Source organism: Mustela nivalis, assembly GCF_964662115.1.
Source record: "Mustela nivalis genome assembly, chromosome: 2".
Taxonomy (NCBI): domain Eukaryota; kingdom Metazoa; phylum Chordata; class Mammalia; order Carnivora; family Mustelidae; genus Mustela; species Mustela nivalis.
In genome coordinates this window covers 171,747,469-171,766,489 of record NC_139021.1, presented here as the reverse complement: position 1 = coordinate 171,766,489, position 19,021 = coordinate 171,747,469, and the positions used below count along the sequence as shown (strand labels likewise).

The 19,021-nt window shown below is 41.6% G+C and overlaps 1 protein-coding gene and 1 long non-coding RNA gene across 2 annotated transcripts in view; one reads left to right on the top strand and one right to left on the bottom strand.

Annotated features, from left to right (window-relative positions):
• Positions 1-18,120, top strand: part of LOC309860031 (uncharacterized protein) — a gene marked incomplete at its 5' end in the record, with an annotated part of 32,089 nt that extends 13,969 nt beyond the window's left edge. Inside the window, 4 exons of the mRNA XM_082721506.1 lie at positions 14,276-14,389; positions 14,728-14,833; positions 16,891-17,046; positions 17,660-18,120. The remainder of the gene's footprint in view (positions 1-14,275; positions 14,390-14,727; positions 14,834-16,890; positions 17,047-17,659) is intronic.
• Positions 5,783-10,172, bottom strand: LOC309860034. The gene is made up of 3 exons (XR_014309106.1): positions 10,061-10,172; positions 7,215-7,427; positions 5,783-5,884 (listed from the first exon to the last, which is right to left on the bottom strand). It is a non-coding gene; the product is annotated as an uncharacterized lncRNA (long non-coding RNA).
• Positions 18,121-19,021: the final 901 nt, after the last annotated feature.

The window sequence follows — 19,021 nt, the reverse complement described above, 5'->3', positions numbered from 1 at the left end:
TCCGAAAGCATGGTGAAGTTAGAACCCACAAGGACAACTCTTAGCCAAGAAGGTTTGGAATCTAGTGAGTAAATATTCCAGTGTCCTCTCTCTGTGGTGGGAAGCAATTCTAGGAAGTGTTCTGAGCACTTTTCAGAAGATCCCAGTAGGATCAAGGGCCCACTGACCACAGTAGTGACTGCAGTAGCCCTATTACACCTTCCTTCCTTTGTTCGTATTCTCCCTCGACCCTTACTTCCCAGGACCTGAAGTAAACTACTTACAGTCAAGTCTTCATCCCAGGCTCTACTTTTGGGGAAATCCACAGTGTGTGGGAATTAGAGTGGAAGAAGTCCAGATGGAAAGGCCAAGTGCTACAGACTGTCTGTAGACCAAGGGAGATAGACCTTCATCCCATAGGCTAAGAGATTAATTACAATTAAAGAAACAGTTCCTGGAATTGAACCATGCCGTATTAGGTCCAGCAGCTGCACGTGACCAAAAAAAAAAAAAAAAATAATCCCAAATAACAGTAACTTAAAGAAGTTTCTTTGCCTTTAGCCTGGTCGGTAGCCAGGACTATATCAGGACATTATCATGGAGACACACTCTTAACTTTCTGTGTACCGTCTAGCACAGCACACTCAAAATCACTTCATGGGCCCATATAGGTACTGAAGCTCCAGTTTCCAATTTTGGAAAAAGTAGCAGGAGGAAGCAAGGAGGAAAGGGTCTACCTCTTCCCTTTTTACAAACTCCTGAAAGTTCCATACTTCTGCTTGCATTTCATCAGCCAGAACTTACATATCCACACCTGGTGGTTGGGAAATGTAGTATTGAATTCTGAGTAACCACTAGAAAAATAAAAATATAAAGTATAACTTTCAAATTCAGTACAAAAAATTTTGCCCAGTCCAATGAAATATGGGAAAAAATACATCAAAGCTTGAAAAATAGAAAACAAAATAAGTTTTTATATTAATTATAATACACAGAAATGGACCAAACTCACCAATTAAAAGCCAGAGATACATAGATTGGTTTTTTAAAAATACCTAGTACCATATTTTCTAGAAGAGTCATATTTAAAACAAAAGGGTAAAGAGAGGCTCTAATAAAGGAATAGAAAAAGATATAACTTAGAAATATGAATCAATCAGGGTAACAAGTATAGACAAAACAGAGTTGAAGATGGGGACACTTGGGTGGCTCAGTGGGTTAAAACCTCTTCCTTCGGCTCAGCAGGGAGCCTGCTTCCTCCTTTCTCTTTGCCTGCCTCTCTGCCTACTTCTGATCTCTGTCAAATGAATAAATAAAATCTTTAAAAAAAAAAAGGATTGAAGATAAAAAACATCACAAGAGGTAAAAACAGATATAACATATTGGTAAAATAACAGTGGATTAAGATGATGTAATTTTTATGTTCCTGTACATAATATGTGGTATAGACAAGATATAGAAAGCAAGAGTTAACAAAACTACAGAAAGAATCTATTGTACTTAGACTTTTTTTTTTTTTAGAGATTTTATTTATTAGAGAAAGAACACTAGTGGGAGAGCAGCAAGCGAAGGGAGATGGAGAAACAGACTCCCCGCTGAGCAGGTCACCCAATGCGGGGCTCAATCCAGGTCCCTGGGATCATGACCTCAGCCGAAGGTACACACTCAGCTGACTGAGCCACGCAGGCACCCCTAAAGTTTTGTTTTTTGTTTTGGGGTTTTCTTCCCTTTTTGTCTGAAAACATCCTTATTTCACCTTCATTTTGAAAGATATCATTACCTTTATGTATTATTTTATCTGTGTCTGCTTATTCACTTATTTGACTTTCAGTGTTGAAAAATATTTCACTGGAATTTTTGGTTGGTGCATATTTTTCTCTTCATATCCTAAAGATGTCATTCCATTTTGCGGGCTTCCATTTTTTTGAGAAGTCAGCTGTCAGTTTTGGTATTGCTTTCTTAAAGGTAATGTGTCCGCCAGCACGCTTTTGACCACTTATAAGAAAACTTAGAGAATGTGTTTGGGAATAGACCTTAAGGATGCAAGATCCGGATGGAAGGAATATAAAGTTGGATCAGGCCAAATGTTGGCTCACAGATAATCAGAGACTCCAGATTCAGTGTGTTGAATGAGCATGGAATAGATCTGTTTGTTTGATTGGTTGACCCAAAATCTGGACCCAAAGGCACCTCCCATTACATGAAGTAGAAATGCCACACTTCTTTTGTATATTATAGAGGAAGCTCTTCAGGAAATTGTAATGTTTAAGGAAACTGGAGTGTTAGTGGATTAATCATGTAAGACCTGCTCACCCAGCCTCTGACTATATTCAAGAGGACTCACAGGATACACTCTTTTCCACAGCAGTGAGAAAGAGTCATGAGGGGAACCCCAGATTCTTGAAGAGTTCTGGGGTGGCTCTTCTCTAGGCGAGTGATTACAGTTGGGAACTTCTACCATTGAATTGGGATCCTTAAATTAAATGGGGATGATGGGATTCTAGGATGGCAGGGGCCAAGTGGCAGCATTTAATTACCAAAGTCAAGGTAAATTTAGTTAACATAATGGGCAACAGAGGCAAAGCAGTAATTAAAGTAGCCTAAACTACAGAGATCTTTGGCATTAGCTAGTTAATCATGGTGTCCCTATAGTTAAAGCAGGTGGCGTCACCACTAAGGTCTCACTTGATCTAATGAACAGAAGTCCAACTTGAATCACCAAAGTAGACAGCCTCAGTTACTCAGTCATTTCCCAGACCTGAGTCATTTCACAGATCTGGAGTCACGTGAATAAAGGGAAAGCCAGGTACTCTTGAGAAAGGACCATGCCGTACTTCCAAACATTTATTCTGTTGGTCTTTCTAGCCTCAGACTTTTTAAGGGTCTTTCTAGACTCAGACTTTTTAAGGGATTACTCTATACTAGCTCTGAACTGAACTAATTCTTAGAGACTCCGAATGTCACTGAAACCCAACAGTCAGAGTAGAGCCTTAAAAAAATCACTGTTAGATGATCCGTGGAGTTTTGGCTCAGGTTCTTTTCATAGTGGTCCTGGTGGGTACCTGAATCTAGCCTGTGGGTATTTGCACAGATTTATAAGGCATAACTGAAGTAGACACACTCGGCAACTGGCAGAATCCACATTGATTCCCTGGCTCATAGAGTGAAGGCTAGTATGGCAGAAAAGACCAAGTGGAAGCTACTAGAACTGCCTCTGTTTATGAAAATAGTAAGACACTGTTATGTTAATGGAAGGATTTCAGAGATTAGTGCCACTCTTAAGGATGGAAAGGATGCAGTGATGGTGATTCCTCTCACCTCTCCATGCAACTTGTCTGTTTACCCTACAGAAAACAGAAGAAGCTCGTATAACCACAGTGGATTTTTGTAAACCTAATTAGGCGGTAACTCTGATTGCAGCTGTTGTTCCAGATGTGCTTTCATAGCTGAAGCAAATCAACATATCCTTTTGCATCTGGCTAATAGCTATAAATAAGGCAAATGTATTTTCCTTATTATCAGAGATCAGCAATTTTTCTATAAATGGCCAGATGGTAAATATTTTAGGATTCGTGGGCCATAGATCTCTGTCACAACTACTCAGATCTGCACTGTAGTGCAAAAGCATCTATAAACAATATGTAAATGAATGGAGATTGTTGCATTCCAATAAAATTTTATTTATAAAAACAGGTGATGGGCCAGACTTTTTTCTTTGTGCAATAGTTTGCTGACCTTTTGTCAAGATCATCAAGTGCAGTCTGTTTTCAGCAGGCAGGCCCAACAATACGCCTTCACTGTTTTAGCTGGAAGATCTCTCTCTCTACCTCTCTGTCATAATCTGGTTGCAGAAACCTTGATTACCCTTCCATTCCATTGAACATCATGCTGCTCTTATACCTTGATGACATTCTGCTGATTGCTGAGGATGAAGTATTAATATCTTTATGCGTGGTGTTAAGAGACATATGGACCAGGAGGTAGGAAAGAAAGCCCACAAAACCGTAGAGGCTTGCCACCTTGGGGACACTTCTAGGGATTCAGAGGTCTGGGGCACATCAAATATCTTTTCCATGAGATGGACAAGTTCACATCTGGCCCCATGCTACCACTAATAGAAAGCAGAAGACCTAGTAGACCTCTTTGGAATTTGGAAGCAAAAATTTGCCCACTACTCTGACCCATTACTAAATGGCCCCAAAAGCTGCCAGTTTTGAGTGGGTCTTCAAACAATAGAAGGTTCTGTAGCAGGTTTAGGCAGTGGTATACACGGGTCTGGCGCTTGGGTCCTGTGACCCAGCAGACCCAACGGTATGTGAAGCATTGGTGGAGGACAGCGTTCCTGCCTGGAGCACTGGGCAGTCTCGTACACAAGAGCTGCAGTACAGACTCTGGATTTTGGAGTCAAGCCATATAAAATTATCCGTATAACACTATGCTTTTATATAAGGCTCTGAGTCCTTAGTAGACACTGAATGCTTGGCAGGGGACCACCACAGTCCCATGAGACCTAAGCTGTGCTTAATGACCTGGTATTGTGTGACCTGTAATGACCTTGTGTGCGACCCATTAAGTCATCCAGTAAGTCGGGCACATGCAGCAGCACTTCATAGATACGAGACTGAGCTCGAGAAGATTCTGAAGATACAAGTAAGTTGCATGAGGAAGTGGCCCGGAGGACCAGGGCCCTACTTCTACAACAGTTTCTCCCTCAGTTATCACTTGTGGCCTCATGAGGAATTCTCTGACCAGTTTGCTAGGGGAAAAAATAATAATAATAATTCTGGTTTGGTTTCCAGATGGTTTTGCATTACCTACTGATACTGCCTGGAAGTGGGCAGCTCTAGCACCACGAACCCACTCCAAGACGACCCTGCAACACAGGGAAGCTTCCAGAGAGCAGAACGTGCAACAGTGCACCAGGTTGTTTGCTTTTCCTGAAAGTGGAGGTAGCTGGAGATAAAGGTGTTCCCACTGATTCCTGAGATATGGTTGATGGTTTGGCTGTGTGGTCAGGAATTTGGAAAGAGCATGGTTGGAAGATTGGTGACAAGGAGGTCTGAGGACAAAGTATGTAGCTAGAGCTCTCTGAGTGGGAACAGAGAATAAATATTATTTTCATCCTGTGTAAACACGCTTCAGAGGCAGCCTCTGTACAGAATTTTAATCCGCTGGATAAGATGACATATTTTGCGGGGGTCCATCAGCCTCTGTCCCCAACCACTCCTATCATTGCCCAGTGGGCTCACAAGGTGACCACTCCAGCAAGGATGGGAGGTTAAGCATGGGATAAGAAATATGGATTTTCCCTCACCGAGACCAATGTAACAAAGCCACTGTTGAGTGTCCAAACTACCAATTGCAGAGACCAACACTGAGCACCTAATGTGGAACCATCCCAAGGAGCATAAGTCGGCTTCCTGTGGCAGCTCGATTCTACCGCCCTGTTTTCATCGTGGCGGAGTGGGGGACAGCATTCTGTTCTCATCAGGATAGACACTTGCTCTGGACATGGACTTTTTTCATCCCTTGGTGCTTTTTTGTTTTTCATCCCCCAGGAACGATAACTTACAGACTTAAAAATCTATCTACTGTCATTGTGTTCCATACAGCATTGCTTCTGATCAAATAACTTATTTTATAGCAAATGAAATGTGGTGATTGGTCCATGCTGCTCATGTAATTCCTGGGGCATCCCCTATTTCTTATAAACCAGAAGCAGCTGGCTTGCTAGAACAATGGTTACAGGGTGGCCAGGTGGCTCAGTCGGTTGAGCATCTGCCCTTGGCTCAGGTCAGATCCCAGGGTCCTGGGACTGGGTCGTGCATCGGGCTCCCTGCTCCACGGGGAGTGTGTTTCTCCTTCTCCCTCTGCCTGCCGCTTCCCCTGCATGTGCAGACTCTCTCTGTCAAGTAAATAAATAAAATCTGAAGCATAAATAAATAGAACTCAGTTACACTGGTGGTGAAGTGGCAGCACCATGTGTCACGGTGTCCCGGGGTGTAGTACATACTCTCCAGCAGCAATGTGTGTTGCTGTTTCTCTGGAGCCATGACTCATGAGTCTGGAAATTAAGGGTAGAAATAGGTGTGCAATACTGGCTCTTGATCAGGATAACATTAGATTCTGCTGGCTGAAAGGTCTTAGTTGGAACGAGAGGAATGTTTCCAAAAGGGGGCATGACAGTGATTCCATTGACCTGGGAGTTGAAATTGCGATGTGCCCACTTGGGGCTTTTTGCCAGTGAATCAACAAGCAAACAAGAAGGGTTGTGCCCTGGCTGGGGTCGTTTATCCCAACTCGAGAATGAGAGTTGGGTTGCTACTGCTCAGTGGGAGCGAGGAGGAGTATGTCTAGAATGCAGCTGTCTTCTAGGCTGCTTTTAGTCTTGCTTCCAGGTCCTATGATTACAGTCAATGGAAAACTACAACAGCCCAATTTAGGCTGCATTGCTAATGTCCCAGACTCCCGTGGAACAGACATTTGAGTCACCAAAGAAACCACAGCCAGTTGAGGCGCTTGCAAAGGGTAAGGGGAATATGAAATTAGTAGTAGAAGGTGGTATATACAAGTTAGGACCATGTGACCAGTTGCAGAAATAAGGGCAAAAGCCATTATGGGTAATTTTTCTATTGTATATGAATATGTTTCTATTTATGTATATGTATGTATGTATGTGTGTGTGTGTGTGTGTGTGTATATATATATATATATATATATATATATATTTATCCACTTTCATCCCCTTCTTATTCCCCTGTCATCTCAGTAGTTAAATTATAGAGTACAAAAGGGAGAGTATAAATTAACTCAAAAAGGAATGAACATCACCCGAAGACGACGGAGAGATTTCATAGCCTCTTTTGGGAATACGGTTAATGTGGTTTAGGTTATATATGGGATAATTGTACGTGTTAGGTGACAATTTAACTTTTTATTGCTTTCATTTGGAAATTGTGTAATTTCAAGAGATGTATGTGTGCCAAGTTGACAGGGAATCCATGGACTGCAGAACCTTTGTAGTGTGTCCAGCAGGTTGGGCTGAACTACAACTCCCATGATTCCCTCCCCTAGATATGTCCAGCTAGGGTGTGCCGCAAGAGACATTTTTGTGTGAGATGTGAGGTGCAAATATGTGGTGGCAAATATGTAATTTTTTTAGGCTCAGAAGTTTGGGGGAGGGTCTCCGGGTGCTTCCGCAGCTCGTGCACATTGTTGTTTGTCTGCTGACTCACCTCCTCAGTGTGGGCGGGCAGCCAGCCTGCTGCTGCTTCACCTTCCCCTGGATCTTCCCTGGGCTCTCTGACTTCCTCCTCCAGATCTGCACTTATCTGTGGGACACAGGGCGCCAGCTTCTCGGGCATGATACCCACATCATTAAAGCTGGAGACAGTGAGGCTGACACGGATTCCAGTCACCACTTGACATCTCTCTTCTCAACTGCCCGCCTGCAGATTTCAAGGTCTAGCATCAGATATGAAGACAGCCTTACAGGAACTGCTTTTATCAGCTCCCACCACAGCATAAAGTTTAATCCTTGTAATAAATCCGTGTCTCTGTGTGTGTGTGTGTGTGTGTGTGTGTGTGTGTGAGAGAGAGAGAGAGAGAGAGAGAGATTCTAATGGTTCTGGATCTCTGACTGACTCCTGACTGATATAGACCTATATAAAATGGTGTTTAAAGGAATGTTATTTTTTCTTTCCTTATCATCCTATTTCCCACCACTCATGCACTATAAAACCAATTTCATAGGTTTCTGTAATTTCATTAAAGTTTATAAGATGAAGCTTGAGAAGATCTATAATTACTTAATTTCATTATCCAGAAATGCATCAAGGCTAGATTCTATTTTTTTACATGGTATTACAGTGGTCATCATCTTGTTTTCTCTTCAAATGAGTCCGGCTCCTTCATTGCATTCTGTCATGAAACCATGTTGGTGGTGATGAGAATATTTTAGGTCCCCATACATTGTGGATTAATCTATTTGTGGATTCATCAGACTGCAGTTGTAGGAACTGACTTGAGAAGTGTGAACTGAGAAGGTAGGATCCACACTATGAACCTTTGGCTCGGCACTGACACTGTGGAAGGAGCCATGGTAGGGATGATAGAGCAGTACGTCTGCTACTAACAACCCTCACCTTTAACTGTGAAATGAGTCTTCCCAAGAAAAGTCCCTCTTAAAGTAAGGACCTCAGCCTGAAGTTTGGAGGTATTAAACAGTATCTGTCAAGTAATAGTCTTAGTCCTGCATTGGGCTTAAATAATAATAAAGGGCTGTGAATTTTCTGCCTTATAATCATCGGGCAGTCAAGCAGTTCCAGCAGTGTGGTGGGAAGCTGACAGGTCTGCTAGTTTATACGTTACCACCAGGATCTCTTGCAAGGGCATTTATATTTGTACATTTTCCCGAATCCTGTTTTGTATGCTTTCCTCCTTGGAGTAATACTTCTCAAATCCATTTCCAACAGTTTAATCTTTATATATATTTGTTTTTACCTTTCTGTATATTGGAAAAATCTGGAAATTCTTAGAGAGTATAAGCTATGTCATCCTAGGCCAAACTTTGTATTCATCTCCTTGGAGTATGCCAAGTGAACTCTACTTTTGAGTCTAGAGGATTCGGGGCTGGTCAGGGTGCATCTTGAGAATGATTGGCATGTCTTTGCAAGGCCGCTTCCCCAGAGTGAGGTTACAGAAGATCTTTAAGTGAATCTATTCTCCCCAGACACAGGAAAGCAGGCTTGACAAGAGGGGCTTAGAGAGATCCGGGAGTTCAAATTCTCATATTTGTTAAATTCCATCAGAAGTCACCCTTTCGAGCCTCACATCTATTCCTTCTTAATGCCAGAAGTTTAACACAAGATACTTGGATAGTCTGTGAATTCAACTTAAGTTATTGTTTTGCAACCCAGACAACTAATTTTGGATGTGATTTTCAGTAAGTTTGACGCTGTCACTCTGGGAACGAGTAGATTATCTTAGAGCTGCCATGGATACTCTCTAGTCCCCTGGCTGTGACCTGAGATGAAAGTTTAAAACCCTGATCTTGTTATTTCCTTTCCATAAGCTCTCCAGCATGTTCGGAAGCAGCCACTGACCTCACAGTTCTTGTAGTCATCAGTATTACCATAGCTCATTACCAAGTGCAACCACCACTTGGTCCTCCAGACCATATGTTTCAGTAGGCACAGTCAACTACAGGTGACACGTCAGGTAATCATGATGCATTATATGACCACAGATAACCAGATAACAATTTTCTGTAGGCAAAGAGCTCAGGTGATTGCAGAGTTAGGGATAGAACCAACCAATCCCAAATCCCATCTTGGAGGGTCTATTTCCTGGAACCACTCTGGCCACAAGTACCCATTAGAATGAAGTCAGGAAAACAGAAACCACACCCATCATTTCAGCAGAGAGAAATTTTTTAAAGATTTATTTATTCTGGAGAGAGAGAGAGAGAATGTGTGCAAGAGGGGTGGGAGCGTGGAAGAAGAGGGAGAATCTCAAGCAGACTCCTCGCTGAGTGTGGAGCCTGACACAGAGCTCGATCTCACTACTCCGAGATCATGACCCGAGATGAAATCAAGGGTGGGGGGCTTGGGAAGTGCCTGGGTGGCTCAGTCACTTAAGTGGCTGTTGTCTGCTCTGGTCATTGTCTTGTGGTCCTGAGATCCGGCTGGCATCAGGCTCTGCACTCAGCTGGGAGTCTGCTCCTCCCTTTCCTTTTAGCGCTCTCTCCCACTTGTGCTCGCTCGCTCTTTCTCTCACTTTCTCTCTCACACTCTCAAATACATAAATAATATCTTAATAAAAAAAAATCAGATGCTTAACCAACTGAGCCATCCTCAGTCTCCCCCAGGAGAGAATTTAATATAAAAAATGTGTTGCGATGGAGCCTGAAGGACTAAAAAAGCAAACGTTGAGACCCATGTATTAACCTGCTACAGGAACAAAGAGAAGAGGTTGGTGTTTTCAGAAATTAGAGGCTTGGAAGAGGGGCCACGTAGACCTAAGGCTTAGACTCCTGAGAAAGAAATGCTGTCTTGCTCATACCAGTACTTCAGGGGATTACCTGGAAGCTCATTTTGGAAGTTCCAAAGAAGCTGAAGACTGGAGCCAGCTGCCATTAGCAGAGGAAAGGAGTGTCGTTGAAGTTACAAAGGCAGGAATCACAAAGGACTGAAGAGAGGCTTTTCTTCTCCTGCCTAATATCTTCCCTCTAGCACCCTCTGCTGGCAGAAGTGGGCACAGCGGTACCTGGTAAAGGGAAATACAGTTGCCCTTTTCTAGACCTACACCAGAAAGTGGAGTTGAGGAGGATGGATTTGGACCAAAATTAATAGAATTATGTGTGTCTTAACATATAAATGCAGAGACTCAATTACAATACAGGAGGGTAAAAGATGTTTATATCTACACGTGGAATCAGCATCAAGATAATAACTATAAATGTGTTCAGGTGTGTTATACGAGTGATGCAAATAGCCAATGGTATTGCCAAGAACAATGTGATTCTCCAAAGTGGTGAGCAGTTGTTGGTAATGTTCCAAACATTATTGCAGGATGTCTAGTACTGTTCCCTGCCACAGTCCTCCATAAAAATTCCAGGTTACGGTTGTCTCAGTTAGACCAAGTGCCAGAGAATCTTACCACAGGGCAAAGGCATAGGGATTTGGGATTTTATTTTGAGTGAAACTGGAAACTATTTGACGGTTTTGAACAGAAATGTTCCATTTACATTTTTAGATATCACTCTGACTGCAGCTATGTGGAAAATCAACTATGGGGGAAGCAAGAATAGAAGCAGGGAGTCCAGGTGCGAGGCTCCTGTTTTTCCAGTAGGAGGCAATGGTGACTTGTTGGTGGAAGAAGTGTGGAGAATAGTTGGACTCTGGATACATTTCACAGGTAAAGTGGACAAGATTTGCTGAAAAATTGGATATGAATGAGGGAAGAGCGAGATCAAGGAAGACACCAGGCTTTTGGCCCGAATGACTGCAATGATGATGTCATTTTTAAATTCAGAAAATACTCAGGGAGAAGTGAACTTTCAAGGGGAGGGGAATCAGCGTTCTGCTTTCAGTCTATAAGATGTCGAGGAGACACCCAAGTGGAGATGCTGAACAGGCAATTAGATATACCAACGTCGAGTGCGGTGGGGAGGTCAAGGCTTACAGGAGGATTTCAGTGCATGAAGCTGGGTGCAACCACCCAGGGGATGGATGTAGATAAGGTAGGGAAGAGGTTGAAGAAATAAGCCCGGAGCTCATCAAGATACAGAGCCTGGGACGAGGCAGAGGTGCCGGCAAAGGATAGTGACATCAATCATCCTGGCCTGTGTCTCATAACAGAGAGCAAACTGATACTGATGATTACCAGAGGAGAGGTATGTGTTGGGGGTGGGAGAAATAGTGATGGGGATTAAAGAGTGGATGTATCATGATGAAAAAATAAATAAAAGCAGCTTTTGGAGGTCAAAGTGATTCTCATGCTAGCCTTGAAGAATCAAATAGCCATTTGCGAGACGGTCATATGGCAAAAATCTTTGGGGGCCTCTAGGAGCTAAGAGCAGTCCCTGACTGATAACCAGCAAGAAGGCAACACTAGGCCCATGCTTGGACTGCAGTCCGTAAAACCCTGAGCAGAGGACCGATCTAAACTATCCCAACCCCTGGCCCCATTACACAGAACCTGTGTAATGATAAAATCATTTTGTTTAAAAAAAAAAAAAAAGATACTTTAGGGTCTGAAATTAGTGTACAAGCTTCTCATTTCTGCTTTAAGAATTTACTACAAACTTTGTAGCTTAAAACAATAAAAAGTATTATCTTACTCTTCTGAAGTCAGAGGTCTGGAATAGGTTCCACTGGGCTAAAATTAAAAAAAAAACAAACAACCCTATATTCAAGTATTAATAGCCTCTGTAGCATTATTCATCTCACATATAAATACCACGTGTGGTATAGTGTATGAGACTCTACACTTTACATAGTGTAGTATATCATAGTATATTATTATGTAAAGGAGCTAAAGGAGAAAATAGTCACATTTCACTTTCCCAGAAAAAGTCATTACATAGTTCTCTACTTTATGAACACAGTTAATATTAAAGTAAAAGATAACTCATTTCTTTTACTTTGTGAATAAAGATACCATTTTTTTATATTGGGCGCAACTATGTAAGGAATTTAATCTTGATTATATATACAGAGGAAAATGTGTTATGTCATTCAGATAAAGGGGACCAGATGACTTCATAATACAGGTCACAGAATAGAGTATTTAGGAATTAGAGGTCAATCTAGCTATCCTGTTCTGCCCCCCAGAAATCTATACATGCAATATGCAATTAATATGGAAAGTGATTAAAGAGATAATATACATTATTTTCTTTAAATACTAAGTTTCTGAAGGCTGGTGAGGATTTATCATTTGGGACTAGCTATATTTCAAGTCATGTGGCTAGTGGTACCATAGTGGACAGTAGTTTTAGATAAAAGAAGGCAACAGAGTAAGACAAGGGACTACTTCAGGGAAGAAGAGAAAGTGGCTGTGAGACTGCACTGGGTTAAAAGAAATGTCAGGATTTCTGAGGAGGTGAGAAGGAATGGAATTTTAGTCAGAGACAGACTTCAAGTCAGAGGTGAAGCTCTTCTTTCATTAAAAGAGGAAAAGAGGAAAGAATGAGTCTAGACATAGAGAGTCCAGATAATGGATTTTATTTTCCTTGGAGAGTGAGAGAGCAAATGAAGTGGATGGGAGAGGTGGCAGGGGCAGATACAGAAAGTGGGGAGTATTTGAAATAGTCTCCGTGCAACTGGAGGAGAGCGCTGGCAAGGATGCTGGTGGACAGCCGTGGAAGCCTGTGTGAACGTGAGGACCATCTGCGTAGCCTGCAGTCATGTGATTTTCTCCAGCAGCCTTCAGTGGCCTGGTGGCAGGTGACAGAGAAGGTGTAAGATAGTCCATCGAAAGCAATCAGGACTAAGGCACATGTGAAAGAAAGACCATGAGACAAAGGAGGTGAGGAGTCTTTCCAGAGAGTGGTTCTTCAAGTGATGGCCTCTAAGATCCAATATGAAGTGAAGACAAGAGAGATCGGATGCAGAGAAAGTAGATTTGACCATTTCCTGGAAGTTCCATTCAGATCTGGGGGACCCATCTTGGGACGGTTGATGAGAGGATCAGAAAAACGAGAAGTTATAGCAAGAGAGTAAAGTGATTACATTTATGGTTTACAGAGTTGAAGTTTTGGTGATGACAAATTCAGGGTGATCGTAGGGAATGGGCTCTGAAGTGAGATGGCTGAGAAGGGCATTGGAGATGGGGAGGTTAAGGAACTTGAAGGCCATGATAACGGATAGTCACCCATGAGGACATGGAAGTCTTAGAATAATGACAGGACTTGGAGTGAAAAGGACAACTGTAGGTCAGGTGCTAAGTTACAGAGATGAAGGACGGTGACCAGGAAGTCTAGAAATGACAGCGACATGGATGGGTGGAGAAAGGTTTAACCGTATGGCTTACAGCTAAGAGGAATAGGATTTTCTTCTTTTTTTATTTTATTTTATTATTAGTTTCAGGGATAGAATTTAGTGAATGTAGCGACTCATCAGTTGCATGGAATACCAAGTGTTCATTACATCAAGTGCCGTCCGTAATGCCATCACCCAATTACCCCATCCCCCACCTACCTCCCCTCCAGCAACCCTCAGTTTGTTTCCTGTAGTTGAGTCTCTTATGATTTGCCTCCCTCTCTGACTTATCCCATTTTATTTTTCCTCCTCTTCCCCTATGTTCATCTGTTTTGTTTCTTAAATTCCACAGATGAGTGACATCATATAGTATTTGTTTTTCTCTGACTGACTTAGCTTAGCATAATACCCTCTAGTTCCATTCATGTCATTGCAAATGGCAAGATTTCGTTCTTTCTGATGGCCGAGTAATAGGAATAGGATTTTCTATGTGAGAGTGAAAACCAAGGTCTGGAAGCAGCACCTGGGAGAGAGGAGGTCACTAACCTCCAAGGTCATGTAGTATAAAAAAGCTCACTATAGATCAGGAAAAGGAGGTCAGAGAATGTAATAGGCAGCCTTCAAGATGTTCCCCAGTGATTCCCATCTTCTGCTGTTCATAGCCTTGTGTCACCCCTCTCCCACGGTGCATCAAGGTCAGCTTACGTGAGTGGTAGGATGCAGAATTGATGTAATTGTTTCTGAAGAAGTGATCATGGATATCACAGCACCTGCCTCATTACTTTCTCACTCTTGGATCACTCCCTTTGGAGGAAGTCAGCTTCCACCTCGTGAGCAAGCCTGTGGAGGATCCCACCTAGCGAGGACCTGGAGCCTTGTGCCATTGGACGTGCAAGTAAACCTAGAAGCAGAGCCTCAAGCCCCAGGTGAGTCCGATGACTGCAGCTCTAGCTGTCCCAAGCTCATGTGAATCCCTGAGCCAGAAGCAGTTAAGCCAGCCCTGAACCCACTCCCAGAACCTGGAAGAGAATACATGTTCATTGGGATTTGTTAACAACAGGTCAATAATTCTGAGACTTTTTGTAACTTACTCATAGTCAGATAGCTCGTGTCCAGCTTAAAATGAGAACAGAGGGCCGTAGACTCTCAACTCAATATTCTGTTAAATCATGCTATATTCTGATATATCTTGGATTCTTTTGTACTGAACACACATGCACTACCTAAAATAGTTCAAAGGATCACAGTTTTGCTTTTTCACCAGCAAAAGAAGGAAAGAAAGAAAGAAAGAAAAGGGAAGAGAAGAAAAGAGAAAAGAAAAGAAAACTGGACCACGCTTCCTCACGGGATGCAGAATAAAATTTAATAAGGTAAATATTTTCTTTGCCCCATAATAATACATAAGCATTTCTAAAACATGCTTACATATTTTTGCCATAATTTCCGGAAGTATCGAGAGGACTAATTCAAGTGCATACAATAGCTGAATGGTAAACCAGAAATGTAATTTCTGCTTGGCTTCTTTTAGTCACTTGACAAAGATCACATAGACTCCCGGTAGTAGTTGTGTCATTTAAACACTTCAGTAATTCTGATTTCCTGGACAGTGAATCAATGACAGGATGTAGTATCTGAATTTTCTTCTGTTGTCTCTAAGTGTAATATTCAGAAAGGGCAGGTGGCCAAAAAGGCACTTTGTGGCTTCTATTTCCATGCCAGAGAGTCTGCCATTTGGATGCACATAACTACCATGTCAGAGAAATTTTGTGGGACCCACTGACTTACCGTTTGGGACTCAGATTTTCTAAGTGAGATTAAATAATGTTTTGATTTTATTTTTCCTTCTTTAAGGATATAGCTAGAAGAGAAGAGGAAAAGGGAAAAAGTAGAAAAGTAGGTTTGAGTGTCATGACAACATAGATTTTTTGGAAAAATTAATCTCAAGTGTGTTCAAGACTCCGGTTTCATTAAATCTCACAGAAATTCAGATATATTTCCAATTACTTCCCATTACAGTCAGTAAGTTAATTTGCTGTCATATATTCCCAGCATTAGGGAGATTCTTGAGTGTTTTCCTATATATTTTTCTCTCTATGCTTGAAAAAAATAGATTTCTGACTATTCCCTGGTATCACTTACTCTCTCAAAGTCATAGAAAGACAGCTTTTACTCCCTTGATATTTTAGCACTTTCCTGGTTATAATCCAGCTAATCAAGTGTGACTTGAGCTTGCTTGCAATAAAATACTACTTCATATTTTATATTAAATAGATTACTGATAAATGTGAATTTTGTTTTTTAAAAAAATAGCATTTTTTATAATCAGCAAAAAAAAAAAAAAAAGAAAAGAAAACAAAAATGTGTGTCCTTAATTTCTTATGGTACTAATTTTTCTACTTGTGTCTTCATTCTTCAGAAAACTCTGATGTTACTGATCAAACCTATGCTTTGTAAATTCCTTTGATTTTTATGACCCTATATGTGATTTTTAGTAAGAATTTATTATTCAAGAGTGCCTGGATGGCTGAGTCAATTAAGCCTCTGACTCTTGATTTCTGCTCAGGTCATGATCTTAGGGTTGTGATCAAGCCACATGTCAGGCTCCACACTGGGTGTGGAGTGTGCTTAAGATTCTCTCCCTCTCCCTCTGCCCCTGCCTGCATATATATATATAGGCTTTTATTTGTGTTGGGGATATGGGAGTGAACACAGAGCCTCTGTTTTCATGGCGCTCGTGTTGTAGTGGGGAGAGGGAGTCGATAAGCAAATAACCAGAGTAGATGTATAATATGCCAAATGATGATTAATGCTATGAAGAAAAAATAAACCAGGATAAGAGGATAGAGAGTGACAGACCTGAACAAGGAAAAGGATAAAAATATGTACATGTCTGGGGCACAAGCATTCCACAGAGAAAGACGAGTGCACAGGAAAGCAAACCGTACCTAAAGGTCTAAGAATAGCCAGGAGATTCGCGTGGCCGAAGCAGAGTCAGCAGAAAGGAGATGAGATCTATGGGAAGAGCAAGGACCAGATCTTGTAGAGCCCAGAGCCAGAGGTGAAGAGGTTGGTCTTCACCTGATCCCTTCTGGCTGCTGCGTAAATGGACTGTAGGAGTGTAATTGTGGAAGCAGGAAGGCCGATGAACAAACCGTGTTAGTCTGAGTCCTCTGAGAAGCCATGTTGGCACGAGATGTGTGAGGGAATCATTAAAAGGAACAGCTGGGAGGACCCATGGAAAGGGCCAGAAGCGATGTTAAGAGCCTTCAGATTGCAGTGTAGGTCTTACCCAGGTAAGGGCCGGAACAGGGGCAGGAAGGTCTGATGGGGCGTTCTGAAACTACAGTGTCATTCTATGAAAGTGTGGTAAGGCCAACAGAGAGTCCTTGAGCCAAAGTCATCCACCAGCAAAACACTTGTCTCCCAGGAATGGACCCGGTCCAGTATACCCTACCAGCCAGAAGCTGGAAGCTCTCTGTGGGACGTATGGCCTCCATGTGAACTCATGATGGATGGGCCCACCAGTCAATTATCCTTCCACACTGGGAACTCTGGCCATCACCGAGACTTTGCCATAATCCAGGTAAGAGAGATAATGGTGGTTTGGGTTAGGAAAGTCGGTGAATTTTGCTTTCTATTCATCTGGATGTATTTTGAAGGTTAAGTTGACCTCATTTGCCAATAGATTTGGTACGGGGTGTGAGGGAGGGAGAAGTGACACAGATGGCTCCAAAGTTTTTGTTCTAACTGAAGAATGGGGTCTCCATTTACTGAATGAGGGAGACTGAGAGTCTTGAAGGAAGGGCATCAGCAGTTCATTTTGGTCAGGCTTAGCTTGAAATGTTGATTAGACCCTAAATGAAGAGGTTGAGAAGGTAGCTGAATACATGAATCTAGAGTTCAAAGTAGTGTCCCAACCTGGAGATACAAATTTAAAAATCATCAACATATGGAAGCACTTAAGGTCATGGGACTGGATTAGTTTTGCCTACGGAGGGTGTATAGATGGAGAGAAGAGGTTCAAGTCCCGACAGGGAAAAGGGGAAAATCCCATACAAGGACTGAAAGACTGGCCAGGTAGAGACATAAGGAGACCCACAGAGAAGTTGTGTCCTGGAGGCAGAGTGAAAAACCTTTCTGGAAGGATACGTTTTCAGTGTTCTAAGTCTTTAATCTTGATACCTCCTAACTGAAAGTTCTACGAAGTATTGACATCTTGCTAAGTGGACCTACTAAATAATGAAGAAAAAATGAAGCTTATAAAGAATATTGACTTTGTGACCAATTCAAGACCTGTTACCACTATCCATTGTGTGTCGGCTCTTAACCTCTGTTTGCTCAATTCCTCATTTCTGCAAGGGGGCGTATAAAGTTGGTAAGAGAATGGAGTGAGTTGGTAATTGGAACAGTGCCCGAGACATGATAAGTGTTCAATAAGTATTACATACTATTACATAATAAATATTGCAATTAAAGATCAATTTTACTATCTTTAACGTTTTCTGATGGTAGCAGCTAAGATGTAAGGGTTTAATGTAGATCCTTGCAGATTTCTCTGACTGGGATCCTGATCTATTTGTTTATTCCTTATATTTTTCTTTATATATTTCTTTTCTATGTTTTAAAATAAACATTGTTTTAAAAATTTGCCCTAACCCTTTTGTTTAAAGTTGTTTTTTTTTTAAACCAGACATTTCTTTAAGTAAAACATGGCTAGCTATAGAGATAACATCGAAATAAAGAGAAATAATTTCATAGAACAGTGGTTCTTAAGTCTTTTTGGGTTATTGATCCCTTTGAGAATTGGATGAACGCTCTCCCCTAAAAAATGCACATGTAAACACACACACACACGCGCGCATACACACATACACAAGCACACACACAATTTTGATTATAATTAGGGGGAGTTTGTGGGTCCCGAAAACCAACCAATAAATCCACCAGGCAGCCGTGAAAATAAGCCTTGAATTGATTGCAAAGTGTACATTCTTCCTTTTTAAAAGATTTTATTTTTTTAAGTAGTTTCTATACCCAGCAAGGGGCTCGAACTCATGACCTTGAGATCAAAAGCCGCACACTTCATGGCCTGAACCAGCCAGGTGCACCTGCAAAGTCCACATTCTTATCAGCTTAATTTTCTTCTTGATTGTCTCGTAGGTCCATTTAAGATCTTTGAAACATCATGAATCTTAAATTATTCATATCCTTCTAGTTTAAGCAAAAAGAATTTCCTTTAGAGAAATTTCAATTCTAAATATGTTCAGTTGAGGGCGAAAATGTATACAGAGCAGGTGACCGCAGCGCTCAGAGCCCTGCTCTTACAAGGGTCCCTTGCCTGGGGTTAATATGATGCTATTACCATATTGAAATTCTTAGCAATTTTTGAACAAGAGGCTCCACATTTTTATGTCACCCAGGACCCTGCAAGTTGCATAGCCAGATACACACAAACATACAATTTAAGTTCAACAGGACTTTTGTTTCATTAGCATTTAAATAAGAACACAAAAATTCTCAGGAGATAAAACATTTTCCAGTGTGCCTTTCCAAGGTAA